Raw genomic sequence first — 14,316 nt, forward strand, 5'->3', positions numbered from 1 at the left:
ACTAGGGCAGCTAATTTTCTTTCAGTAGTGATTATAGCTACACACCCTGCACAAACCGCATGCGAGACTCCCCCTCAACATAATTTTATATTCTTCACTTCTCCAATTGGCTTCAACTGTTAACAGAGCCCAGGTTTTGCATACACAGCCACATTTGGGGAGAAAGAAAAAGACTTTGTTGTAGGCAGCTTTGCCTTGATACTTGGCACTACTCCATTTCCTGACTGCATTGCACTCCCTTCCCTCCCAGGTACCTGAGACTTCATGCGCCTGAGTGTCTGGCTTTTGATGCAGCTCCTGGTTAGGAAACAGCCGTCTCCATGGTTATTAGCTTCCTTTTTTTTTTTTTTTTTTTTTTTTACAAAACTACCATCTAGTAGGCAGCTTCTTCGGCACTATTGTTAGTCTGAGAATTTGCTAGTACTTAACTCACTCTTCACACGCCATAAAAATCTCTATTCTTTGAAGTGTCTAAGTGTGTGATGGCTGAATGTGTTGGGAGGAGCTGTGTTTCAATGTTTTTTACTTTTGTTCTCAGGCCAGAGAAATTTCATTCAGTTTCATGTGTTCAGTCCTTGAAACAAAAGGCAGTGCTTCTATTTGAAGCTTTGGTTCATTTAAAGGAAGTCATCAATTCTGTTCTGTGAGTATTCATTGAATACTTCCTAGGACCTATGAACTGATTCGCGCCAGAGGCTGCAGGGCCTCTCAAAAAAAACCAACGTGTACCACAATCCTCTAGAGGCTTTCTGATTCGATAGATTGGGAGCAGGGTCCAGTTCATAAGCATTTCTGAAACATCCCAAGAGAATGCTGACATTGCCTCAGTGGACCCCCTTTTAGTAACACTGCTGAGAGAGACACCTTAGTAAATGCTCAGGGTTTTGTGGGAAGACATTGAAACACATCTGGATTAGAAAGTAAGACAACCAGTAACACAAATAATTCAAGCCCCAAAATGCACTCTAGAGATATTGAATGCCAGTGGCCTTCAGGAGGTTATAGGAATCACCAACAACTGTGGACCAAAAGTGTCAGATTAGTCGCCACTATCTGGGGTAGGGTTTTGGAGGCAGTGGGGTTTGGAAGAAAGGGTATGATGTGGATAGGTGGGAAGGGAGAATAAGGCTTCTTGGGACAGGAAGATAAGGTAACAAATAATGATATGTTTGCACTGAGAGCTGATGCATAGTTTCTGCAGAAATAAATGAAGACCAACCAAATGAGAACCAGAAAACTTTATTTATTGAGAGCTTGCAAGACAGTCACCATCACTTGCATTTTGGCAGAAATCCAAAGGCAGGCGGAGGAGTGGGAAAGTTTTAGAGTGGCAGAAAGGGAAGGTTCCAGTGTGCACTGATTGGAGGCTATTGGCATGAGGAAGCTGGAGGTGGCTCACTAGAAATGGGAATCCCATTTGATTGGTTAGGGGGTATATTTTGCTTTCCCCATTTGGTCCTAAATTGGAAGGATGGACAAAAATTAAGGAAGCTGTAATTTATTGATCGAGTCCTGGCCATTTTTGACAATTGTTACAGAATTTATTGCTTGGCTTCCTGAGTTGTTATGAGAGATAAGAACTTACTCTCTACAAGTCTGACTTATAAGTAGCATGCTGGCTTCCTGGCTGGCTACATAGAGGTGGGATAGTCTCCAGGGCAGGTTGCTGCAGGCTGTGGGTTGTAATTCTGTTTTTATATATGGTCTGGCCATTGATGTTTGTACATTCACTCTCTTGTTTCTGGATTTTTGGGGTTTGCCCTGATGTCATCTATCTTTTCATATATTTTCCTCTTCATTTTTTGAGAATATGGGCTTGTAGCCTCATTCCACTTTGCCAATGACTTTTGAGAGTTCCCTTCTTATTTTCTGAGCACTCAGGAGCCCTTCTAAGTTCTATTTATTCTCTCATCCTTCAGACTGATGATGAGGAACTTCTCCTGGAGAAGCAGATGTTGGTTCAGTTGCTCCTGAGTGAAGCCCAATCCTCAGGTTCCATCGCTGTTCACAGGGTGACAGCTATCGCTTATATGGAGATACCAAAGCTGTGTGGGAGACATCAAGGACCAGGGGTCACAGTTCTCTCCTTGACCTCATATGGAGGGACAATTGACTGCTCTCTGCAAGAGCTTCCAAGTCCCCAGGTAGAGGGAACCCTGCAGGCTCCCCTTGGATAAATGCAGATGCAGGCACTGGGCCCTCTGCTAGTGTCTAGAAATGGAAACTCTGCAGATGGGGTCTTTGCTGCCAAAGCTAACATCCTAAAGGCTCGTGGCCCCAAACAGCTGAGCAGGGTCACCTCTTTTTCCAGCAAGTGCTTAAACAGGCTCCATATCAGTGCTCCCCAGACACCACATTGAAGCTTTGCAGGACGACTCTCTGTTCTCACCATCTGTCGGCAGCTGCATCTGTCGGCAGCTGCTTTGGCCACAGCATTCAGCTGCCAACTTCTATCTTCCATCAGAGATGGCCTTCCTTCAGGCTTCTTGACCAGCTCTTTGATGTCACATAACCTTTTAGCCACCTCCCTAATTCTGCAGGCGGCTCACCACGGTTTATTTATCCCATTTCTTTTGCTCTCTGAAACTCCTCTTGGGGTGGCTCCCAGGAGGTCTAGTGAGCCGTGAGCACCTAATTTAATTTTCCATGAGAAGCTCATGTGTTGAGCCATCCTTTCTCATTTTTTTTTCAGAATTGCTTATTTACTGCACTTACAGTCATTTCTCATGGAAAAATTTAACATATAAATCCATCATATATTAGATTATTCCAGTAAACTAAAATGGCCATAGGCACTCAATGTAAAATATTTTAGCATTTAAAACATCCATAGCAAAAGTTTTTCATTTATAATAATCATAGATATTATTAAAGTAAATAATACATCTGGGAGCTAGGGCTTTTTCATCTTTGAATTCAGACATGTTGGGTGTGTTCAGGTATGTGCATTTATTTTTTCTGGGCAGAAAACAAATATTTTTGTGATGGTTGTATAAACAATGAAAAATTAAGTTATTGAAATAATGATTCTGTTATGTATATTGAAATTAGAGATTGTTAGCTGCTCCTCGATATCCATTTTCTTTTTCTTCTATAATAATTGAACCTCCAGTATTTAGCTATGCACTTGTCTGCAAGAAGAATCCTACTTTCCAACTTTTCCTGTATCTGGTTATGGCCAGATGACTAAACTGTAGACAAAGGGGTATAAATGGAGATATGTGTGTGTGCAATTTCTGGCATGAGTCCTTAGAAGGTGGGGATGTGCCCTTTCTTGACTTATTTTCCTTTCTTCTGTCTGGAATGTGAACATGATGGCTGGAGCTAAAGCAGCCATGTGGATCACATCGGGGAAGCCTTAAGGATGGTGTATAAAGCAGCCAATTAGAAGGAGCCTGAGCTCATTCCAGCCCTGGATCACCTCCTCAGCCTCTTAAGCGAGAGTTAAATAAACATTTGATCAGTTTTTAAGAAGCACTGTTATTCTTGTTTTTTAATCGCTTGTAACCAACCCTGATCGTAACTAATAAAACACCAAAATAATCAAATATAATGGCATACATTTTGCAATGTCCTTTAAAAAGATGGAAGAAGCATTCATGCAACAAAGGACTGCCTAAATCCACCCAGAAGCATATTCACCAGAGTCTCAAATAGTAGCTCATCATGGTCACAGTCTTCAGTGAGTTAGAGCTGCTCATACATTCAGGATACTGCAGAGGTCTTACTTCTAGTCACTCATGTTTGCCTTTGGATCATCACCAAGAATAAAACAATGTCAAATATGTTAAGCAGATAGGACATCATAGCACCCACAAAATCTCAGTTTAGAAATGATAGAAGGATGCATTTTCTTAAAAAAAATAAAATCACAATAGGGGTAACCTAAAATAATTGAATGGTCAAAGCCAGTCTTCACTGTCACAATGTCAAATATGTTTAGGGACAAACAGATAATGTTAATGTAGTGTGATTTAGGACACCTGAGTGTCAGGAACACGTACTCAAACCTGAGAGTCCCTTTTCTGTCTGAACACACTCAGATTTTTCTAAAATACATGTCTGGCTAAATAAAACTTGTCTATGAGCTGGTCCGATTCCCAGGCCACCAGTTCATGCTCCCAATAAGTTTTTTTCAACATTTTCATTGGATTAGACTAGACTTCATTTTTGGGGTAAGATATGATCTCAGGCTAGTTCAACCCTTGTGGAAGTCAGTGTAGCGATTCCTCAGGGATCTAGAACTAGAAATTCCATTCGACCCAGCCATCCCATTACTGGGTATATACCCAAAGGACTATAAATCATGCTGCTATAAAGACACATGCACACGTATGTTTATTGCGGCGTTATTCACAATAGCAAAGACTTGGAACCAACCCAAATGTCCAACAATGATAGACTGGATTAAGAAAATGTGGCACATATACACCATGGAATATTATGCAGCCATGAAAAATGATGAGTTCATGTCCTTTGTAGGGACATGGATGAAATTGGAAATCATCATTCTCAGTAAACTATCACAAGAACAAAAAACCAAACACCGCATATTCTCACTCATAGGTGGGAATTGAACAATGAGAACACATGGACACAGGAAGGGGAACATCACACTTCGGGGACTGTTGTGGGGTGGGGGGAGGGGGGAGGGATAGCATTGGGAGATATACCTAATGCTAGATGACGAGTTAGTGGGTGCAACGCACCAGTAGGTACATGTATACATATGTAACTAACCTGCACATTGCACACATGTACCATAAAACCTAAAGTATAATAATAATAATAATTTTAAAAAGAACTGAAAATAAAGTAAAATAATAAGAATATTAAAAAATAATAAAAAAAAACTAAAGTATAATAATAATAATAATAATAATAATTAAGGGAAAGACAAGATGGGTTGGTATAGGTGACTTTTAGAACCGGAAATGCCTCACTGGGCTCAAGGATTATAATCTGGGATGGTTATCTTTGAGCTTGGCATGAAATGTGGTGGCCATGAGAATGATCCATATTAGAAACCTAAATACTAGACAGACAAAGAAAGGAAGTGCACGTCCAGGGTTGAGACCAAGAGAACTAGGGGTTCAAATACAGAGAGTAAGCCATCAGTCTCTGAGCAAGAGACAAGAAATAACCTGAACAGGAAGTAAAATGTAAAAGAAAATTTAAATTAAACAAATAAAATTAATGTCTTGTATGTTGTATATAAAAATTAGATTTAAGTTAAGAAAGAATAATATGCAGACAACATAGACCGTATGCAGATAGGCTAACAGCCATTCTTCCCATCGACCCACACAAAAATAAAAGGCTCAAAAATAATTACGTAAAATCAGGATTTATAACAATGCCTCGAGTTAACAACCCACCTACTTGGTTAAAGTTCCCTTTAATTTAAACAGGTGACATGATTCTGAAAGTTATTAAGACTACATCTGTTCCCTTCAAGCTCTAATTTGATTATTGACAAGTATAAAAGATTATTTCATAGATTGTTCTTAATATAGGCTATGCTGGTCCAGCTCCCCTTATGACAAAGCTGACAAAAATTCAGAAAATGAAACACATTTTCCTATAACATTACTCTTTTTCCAGTGTGTAGCATTGTAACTAAATTAACATTACTTAGCTAGAAAAACATAGATAATTTTGTTTGGGTTGGGAAAAGAACTAGAATATTAGAAGAAGCTATGAGAAACTATATGCTAAAAAAGGGGGCAGGAAATGAGCCACAAATCTTAAGGTTTATTATTGCGTCCTTCACTTGTGAGCTATCTTCACTCTAGTGAAGAGAGATAGCATAAAAAATATTTGCCAAAGAAGCTCAATGTATGGGAATCAACATGTAGACACCTAAAAGGAGATAAAACATAGCTCAATAGTATCAGCCCAATTTCTCACATCTTTACTGTGGGACAGATGGAGAAACAAATTGACATCCAAAAGGTCACTGATTTTGATATTCCTAGGACAGAAATGCTCCCAACTGGGAGTAAATCCACAAGTCACTGAAGTGTGGAGGACTAATCCACTTTATCACCTTCATCAGATATTTAGAAATGGTAACATTACTCATTGGAAAACCACTAAGGGGATAAGAAAGAAATGTTGGCCGGGCACAGTGCCTTACGCGTGTAATCCCAGCACTTTGGGAGACCAAGGTGGGCAGATCACCTGAGGTCAGGAGTTTGAGACTGGCCTAGGCAACATGGCAAAACCCCGTCTCTGCTAAAAGTACAAAAATTAGCCTTGTGTGGTGGCACATGCCTGTAATCCCAGTGACTCAGGAGGCTGAGGCAGGAGAATCGCTTGAACCTGAGAGGCAGAGGTTGCAGTAAGCGGAGATCAGAGATCGAGCCAGTGCACTCCAGCCTGGGTGACAGAGAAAGACCCTGACTCAAAAAAAAAAAAAAAAAAAAAAAGGAATGTTTAGGTTCTATGGTTTAATACATGCACAAGCTGGACACTTTATTAAAACATTAGAATTGTTTTCCTATGAAGACAAAAACCTATTTGTGGGAATTTGAGAAACAGAGTTGATGGGACTATGTCTCCAAAAGATTTACATATTTCTTTGTATGGAAACACTAAAATCTCTCACACACAGATCACAGTGGAAGAGATCTGCAGTCACAGGCCAGATGAAAATGCCTGGTCTGCCAGCCCGGTGAGTGATTTTTTACATTAAGGATTAGACTTTAGAGATTTACCTTAAAGACTGAGTTGCTGGCCTGAAACAGAATACCAGTGAGGTTTCCCACTGGAGTCTCTTCATCCCAGAAAATTGTTTCAGGGACATAGACCCAAAAAAGTCCACTAAACTGTATGCAGCTGTTTTTGGAATAATTAAGTTTAAGCCCTTCTAAATGTAGAGTTGATTACTAAAATAAGTGTTATCCCGGGATTCACTGCAAATATTGTACAATTAAATAACCCATTAAGCACAAGCTTCAAAACAGCAATTTCTTTCTAATAATTGTAAAGTTTTGCACAACTAAACAATAAAAGCCAAATAATCCACTCACAATAGAACCTGGTTCGATAAGATACAGAAGGTTATGCTATGAAACAACAGCCATCACAAATTAATACAGTTTTGCTCCCCAAGTACTACAGTTCTTTTTCGGAACATTGGTTGCCCTTTTAAAATTTTATTGATAAGGAAAAAGAAAACAGCTACACAAGACCAGGATGTTGAAAGGTAATCTATATCCTCAAAATAAACTAAAGGGTATTGTAAATAAGTTATATCACATAAACTGCATTTACCTTTCCCCTCTACAAGTTATGGTACCCACCAGCGGCTGGAATCCCAAAGCAATGAAAAAACAATTAGAATTATATGCCTTGTTTTGTTTTTATTAGTCAGAATGAAAAAAATAATAACCTGGTGTTGAAAGCACAATGGATTTGAAATAACACCTAAGTCAGAGTCATAGCTGTGCCACATTCAGCTGTGCAACTTGGGAAACTCAATTTATTTGTTGTCTTGAGTTCCTTTCCTATAAACTGCGAAATTTGAATAGATTATCTCTCTTTTTTTTTTTTGGATGGAGTTTTGCTCTTGTTGCTCAGGCTGGAGTGCAATGGAGCAGTCTCAACTCACTGCAACCTCTGCCTCCCAGGTTCAAGCTATTTCCCCTGCCTCAGCGTCCTTAGTAGCTGGGATTACAGGTGCCCGCCACCATGCCCAGATTTTTTTTTTTTTTTGTATTTTTACTAGAGACAGGGTATCACTATGTTGGCCAGGCTGGTCTCGAACTCCTGACCTCAGGCAATCCACCAGCTTCAGCCTCCCAAAGTGCTGGGATTACAGGCGTGAGCCACCGCGCCCGGCTACAATAGATTATTTCTAAAAGCTTTTCAAGATCTGACATTAGTATAATGATGAGCAGCTATTCTTTCCTTTAGGAATTCTTGGTGAGCTTTGCTGTCATTTCTTCATAACACCTACTGGGGACACTATTGCTTTCTCTCTTAGTATCTTTCTTATGAGAACCACATGCCTGGAGGTAATCAATTTCCTTTGGTTGGTGGTTCATAAATGGGCAAGGGACTTAAGTTAGGGACTCTAAGATTAGGGATTCTGGGAAAGTTCATTCTTAATTTTCTGCAAAAACTTCTGAAAATAACTCTGCTTTCTTTCTTTGAACTTGGCTGGGTGCAAAATGCGAAATCTGAAGTGTTAGTACTATCTCTCTACCACTCTAGAGGTGAAGCCAATGTGTGGAGAAAAGCTGAGTCCAAAGACTGTCAGGAAAAACACATCCAGAACCACAGGATTAAGTCAGCAAGGAAGCCAACCCTACTCTGAACTTTCAGTTGTGTGAGCCAACACATTTTCTATTGCTCCAGCCACTTGGAGTTGATGTTTTATATAACCAAATACAAATCTGAAATTTCTATTTCATTGTACTTGAAATATCCATTTCTGCTTTTTTTTTTTTGCTTTGTAGAGATGGAGTCTTGCTCTGTCACCCAGGCTGGAGCGCAGTGGCACGATCTTGGCTCACTGCAACTTCTGTCTCTAGGGTTCAAGCGATTCTCTTGCCTTAGCCTCCCGAGTAGCTGGGACTACAGGCGCATGCCACCACGCCTAGCTAATTTCTTTTATATTTTAGTAGAGATGAGGTTTCACTGTGTTGCCAAGGCTAGTCTCAAACTCCTGGGCTCAGGCAATCCACCTGCCTCAGCCTCCCAAAGTGCTAGGATTACAGGCATGAGCCACTGTGTCCAGCCCATTTCTGCTTATGTTTCCTCTGCACCCACTCTGCATGCCATGGTAGAAGTCCTAAGAATGATTCACCTGCAATGTGTCCACTGGATCTAGAATCTCAGAGGGCTTATTTTATGTGTGTCCAGTAAAGGAAATTGACAGTTTTGAAATTCACCTGAAAATGGCTAAATAAATGAAGAGAACATATAACTTAACTTAAAACCAAATAAAATTGAGGGAGATAATAAATGTCAATTTGGAATTTAGCTCTTTCTGTCATGACATAATTTGAGTTCTGCCAGAGATGGTTTTTTCTTTCCCCCACAAACCGAAAGATGTCTCTTTTAATGTCTCAGTAATGGTGGGAGCAATGTTACATGTCTATTCTTAGCCTTCAACCTTTATTTTGCTTCTCCCTTGGAAACTAGATCATCTATAAAAATACAATAAGACAGACCCTCATCTGTACTTTGCAAACAAATAAGAAAATTAGGGTGTTCTCCTTTCAACTGTACTTTTTAAGAGAGAAGGAAGACAGTGGAGAACAAATCTTAATTGAATTAAAAACCACATTATTTTTATAGATGTGAGTTTAAATCATTTTCATTTAAGAATTTTTAATGTTCATTTTGAAAGTCTTATATCTTAAATAGATTTTTGTAAATAAGTGCATTGGGTTAAATGTTAATTGACTTATACATGAAGCACCAAATAGTTAAAACCATCTGTCATAAGCCTCAGATACCAAGAACTTTACTAGGTTGCCCTGAATGTCTTCTAATGGTCACCTCCAACATTTTCTGACATGCTTCCCAGAACTTGGGGACAAAAGAACATCTGGCACCACATATAAAATTTATCATTACATAAACCAAAGATGCGGAGGGCATCCTCATGAAAGCAGTACACTGCAAAAAAATTGAGTTTCAACGGTGATTGATCACAATTTGATTTGTGCTGTTAATTCTTCCAAGAAATTTCATAAACAAATAAGGCAAAATCACATTTATATAACATTTTATCACGTACAGATCCCTTTTACATTCATGGTTTCATCTGTCTTCTGTAAGAATTCTGTGAGAGAGATAGCCATAGCCATATTTTGGTTTTAGATGAAAAAAAAAACTAGGCTTAGAAAGATGAAGGGCTCTGACTAGGTCACACAGCTAGTAAGGGTAACACTAGCGGTTCTCAGGTGCTCTTTTCACCTACCTGATGGAGCCTCAGGTTGGATTGAATGGCTTCTTCAGGGAACCACTTCCAGGTTACAAAGAAAAAGAAGTGATACCTGATTTGAGTTCTCTGGGAACAGTATGTTCATAGACCCCAGGAACAAAGAAATGAAGGCAACTTTAATGGCTGGAGAACATGGAGAGGAAGAGCGCTGAATGACAGGGTCAAGACCAGGTGAAGGCAGAGCTACCCCCAGAGAAACATGTGGCCTTGGTTAAATCACTAGGGACAGGCACTAACTTTGAGGACATTTGGGCCAAATACTGTGCGAGGTGCCCAAATTCCTCATATAATTTTCTTAAAAACTTGTTTCCCAAGTGTGGAAAGATTCACTAACTCTCCCAGATCTACATAAATGGAAAGGAGAATTGGCATATTTGGTTCTCAAGCCCTCCCTGGCCTCAGTGTCCTCACCGACTTTGTTGATTTCTAACAGTCTCTTCCATCTCTTAAATTTTGAGTTGGCTTTAGTACTACTGACACGGTTTGGCTGTGTCCCCACCCAAATCTCATCTTGAATTGTAATCCCCATAATCCCCACACGTCGTGGAGGGACCTGGTGGGAGGTAATTGAATCATGGGTGCAGTTCCCCCATGCTGTTCTTGTGATTGTGAGTGAGTTCTCAGAGGTCTGATGGTTTTATAAGTGTCTAGCGTTTCCCCTGCTGTCTCTCATTCTCTCTCCTGTCACCCCATGAAGAGGTGCCTTCCGCCATGATTTTAAGTTTCCTGAGCCCTCCCTAACCATGCAGAACTGTGAATCAATTAAACCTCTTTTCTTTGTAAATTACCTAGTCTTGGGTATTTCTTCATAGCAGCATGAGAACAGCCGAATACAACTACAGTTCACTAACAAATCAAACTCTCCCGGTTGACTTCATTCCCCTGTAATGTAGTTCTTTGATAATTTGAAATTTAAACTAGTAAATTGTGAGGTATCTTACAGATCGTTATGGCTCAATAGTATTAGTTTCCTGTTATTGTTGCCGTTGTAAAGGCTTTGGTTTCATTTGTTTTCTTTTTGGCTTTAGGTTTTTCTAATTGTTTACTAATATCTAATCTAGATATTCTTTATTTCACCAAATCATGCATTTTGAAAGACTACTCATATTTTGCCTGTTGTTTTGCAATCCAAATAACATACCATCAGGCAATCAGAATAACATTTTTTCTTTTTACAAAAACTGGCCAGTTTTTAGTTATCTTAGAAAGCAACTGAATATGGTCTCCAGTATGAAACATAAACACTTTCTGTTTTGTGCCAAATTTGGAAAATTTGCAGTCTCTAGTTCTTCAAATATTTTTTTCTGCCCCATTCTCTCTTTCATGTTGGGATCTTAATTAAATATATGTTATGACTGTGGATATTGTTCCACTAAAACCTGTTCATGTTTCCCCCAATCTTTTTGTGTCTGTTCTTCAGACTGAATAATTTCTATTAATCTATTTCTGTTTATCTTTTTCTTATGTTACCTCTAACCTGCTGTTAAGCCCACCAGTGAATTTATTATTTGAAATTTTATTTTATTGATTTGTTTTTGTCCTAGAATTTCCATTAATTTCTTTTTGATCCTTTATTTTCCCTATTAAGATTTTCCATATGTCCCTATATGAGATTTCCTATGTAATCTTTCATTATGACTAAAGCAGTCTTTATCTGATTGAGCATGGTTATAATAACTGCTTTAAAATACTTCTCTAGTAACTTTAATATCCAAGTCATCACAGAGTTGGTTAACATTAATTTCTCTGGAGCATGGGCCATGTTTGACGGTGTCTTTGTATGTATGGTAATCCTGCATTGCATCCTGGACATCACGAATGATATTTTGTAGACACCATGAATTTTGTTATGTTTCCCCAAATAGTGTTGATTTGCATGTTTGCTTATTGTAGCAGTTAGCTCACTTAACTAAGTTTATTCCCATTACAAGAAGTGAAATTCCTAAACCCTTCATTTTAAATGGCTTCTTTGAAGCACATGAAAAATCTGATATTAATCAGCCACTTCTTCTGAACTTATTACCTGAAAAAATATTATTCCACCTTATAGCAAATCAAATAGAGGGACCTGAGTAGATGTTTACAGAGCTCTTTAGTTTATAGAGACTTCTCCTTCAAATAATAATAATAATAATAACAAAATTCTCTCATAGCTCTTCTGTTTTCCAAAACTAAGGGAGTTAATCAATTTGTTAGATTATGAAAGCATATGCATCTATAATTTTATCAGTTTTCGGGTAGGTATTTAAACTCTATAAACCAGATCATCATTTAGGGGATTTCATATGACATTGTACTTAAATGACTTATACTTCTTGGATGAACCAAATTTGATCTCCAAGAAAAGTCTTTGATTAATGAAACTACATTATTTATTATTACACAAATCATAGAAAACAAAAGAGTAGCTTTTAACAAAATTCGTCTATGTAACACAGGGTGAAGGACTATAGGGAATAGATCCAGCAGGCAGAAAAAGAAATCTACATTCTGGGTTGGCTGCAGAACAGCTCAGACATGGCCTACTCCAGCTTGAGCTCCAGACAGTTGCACTGGTGCTCTGCTGGGAGATTTCAGGATAAAGTAATTTTGCAAGAGAAGGATCATCTTGAGATAGGAATCTGAAGTTTTTATTATTCATAGTACTTAAAAGTCTGAGACAGCATAATTTAAGAACCCAAAGCAAGATGCTCAAAACAAATCAATTCTTACAGTTGGTCTCAAAAATAGATACACATAACTACATGTTAGGACCAGGTTTTCTCCTGTTGCAGGGTTTCAATAACCAATAATGTTCCATTGGAAAACAGCTGCTCACAAGTCAGTTTATAAGTGCCTTTTTAGGTTAGTAAACAGTCTTCAATAACTGTAGCTGATCCATACTTAATTTTGCTGGAAATTGTTTTGCTTCTTTCTAGAGAAGCGTCTATTCATCAATGTAAGGAAGAATGCAGAATCTCCACAGAAAGGAATTTAACCTCTAGGAATCACTACTCTAGAAAATGATAAAAATAAAACCACTGAACTTGTCAATAGCAGAAGATTACTTAAAATGTATTCTTCCACTCATTACTGAATTTCATGTAAGAGATGCGTAATATTTAGAACTAACGAAAACTTTACAGATCACATAATCAAACCCCTTTTATTTCCAGGCTTGGACTCTAAGGCCCAAAGCAGAGGTTTGCTTCTGCATCTACCTGTGTGCTAGCTGCTCCACTGTGTCCTTACATTTACCTCATAAGGCTATTTTATTTTTTTTCTGAGATAGATACGGAAAAGAGAAAGTGCAGGGACATAGAGAATGCACATTTCTCACTTTAACAGATATTGCCAAAATGCCCATGAAGATAGTCACGTCGGTTTATGCACCAACAAGTATGTATGAGAATGCTGGTTTCCCCACAGTTTCATCAGAACATACTATCAGACAAAACTGATTTTAAATCATACCCATTTTTGTAAAAATCATATCTCATTGCTTTAATTCCTCTTAGCACTAGTGAAGCTAAGCAAATGGTAATGTGTTTAATTAGATAACTGCATTTCTTTTCTTTTCTTTTTTTTGAGATGGAGTTTCACTCTTCCCACCCAAGCTGGAATGCAATGGCCTGATCTCGGCTCACTGCAACCTCTACCTCTACCTCCCAGGTTCAAGTGATTCTCCTGCCTCAGCTTCCTGAGTAGCTGGGATTACAGGTGTCTGCCACCACACCTGGCTAATTTTTGTATTTTCCAGTAGAGACAGGATTTCGAACTACTGACCTCAGGTGATCTGCCCACCTCGGCCTCCCAAAGTGCTGGGATTACAGGTATGAGCCATCGCTTCTAATAACTGTATTTCTTCTGTGAATTTCTTATTCTTTGTCCATGTATTATTGGTCATTTGTTTTTACTAATTAACTAGTGTTACTCTTTACATATTGCATTTATTAATTCTTTTAACTGTTACATATGCTGCAATTTTTTTTGTCTGTTTCCTGTAAGAGTAACTCAACATAACTTTAATGAAATGCTGATTAACAAAAAAGGGTATCCATGTTTCTCTGGGAACTGTTACATAAATTCTGCTTGAGAAGGTTATTTGTATTTTGTTTGGCTTTCACTGTTGCTTTGGCAGGGAAAATTAATTTTATAATATTAAGCAGCTACTCATTTCACTGTATAGTCAGTGGCAAAGGGACAGTATGCAGAAATGAATCTCTACTTCAGATCCCAAGTATCAACTCTTATTCTGTAGCTGTCATCTATGTTATAAAAATCCAGTCTTCCAGGCATGGCACACTTCTTCTGTAAGGGCCAGAAATGAATTTCAAACTATCCTGTTGTATCTTTTCATCAGAGGAGGAACTTCT

This window comes from Pongo pygmaeus, chromosome 5 (genome assembly GCF_028885625.2).
Source record: "Pongo pygmaeus isolate AG05252 chromosome 5, NHGRI_mPonPyg2-v2.0_pri, whole genome shotgun sequence".
Lineage (NCBI taxonomy): Eukaryota > Metazoa > Chordata > Mammalia > Primates > Hominidae > Pongo > Pongo pygmaeus.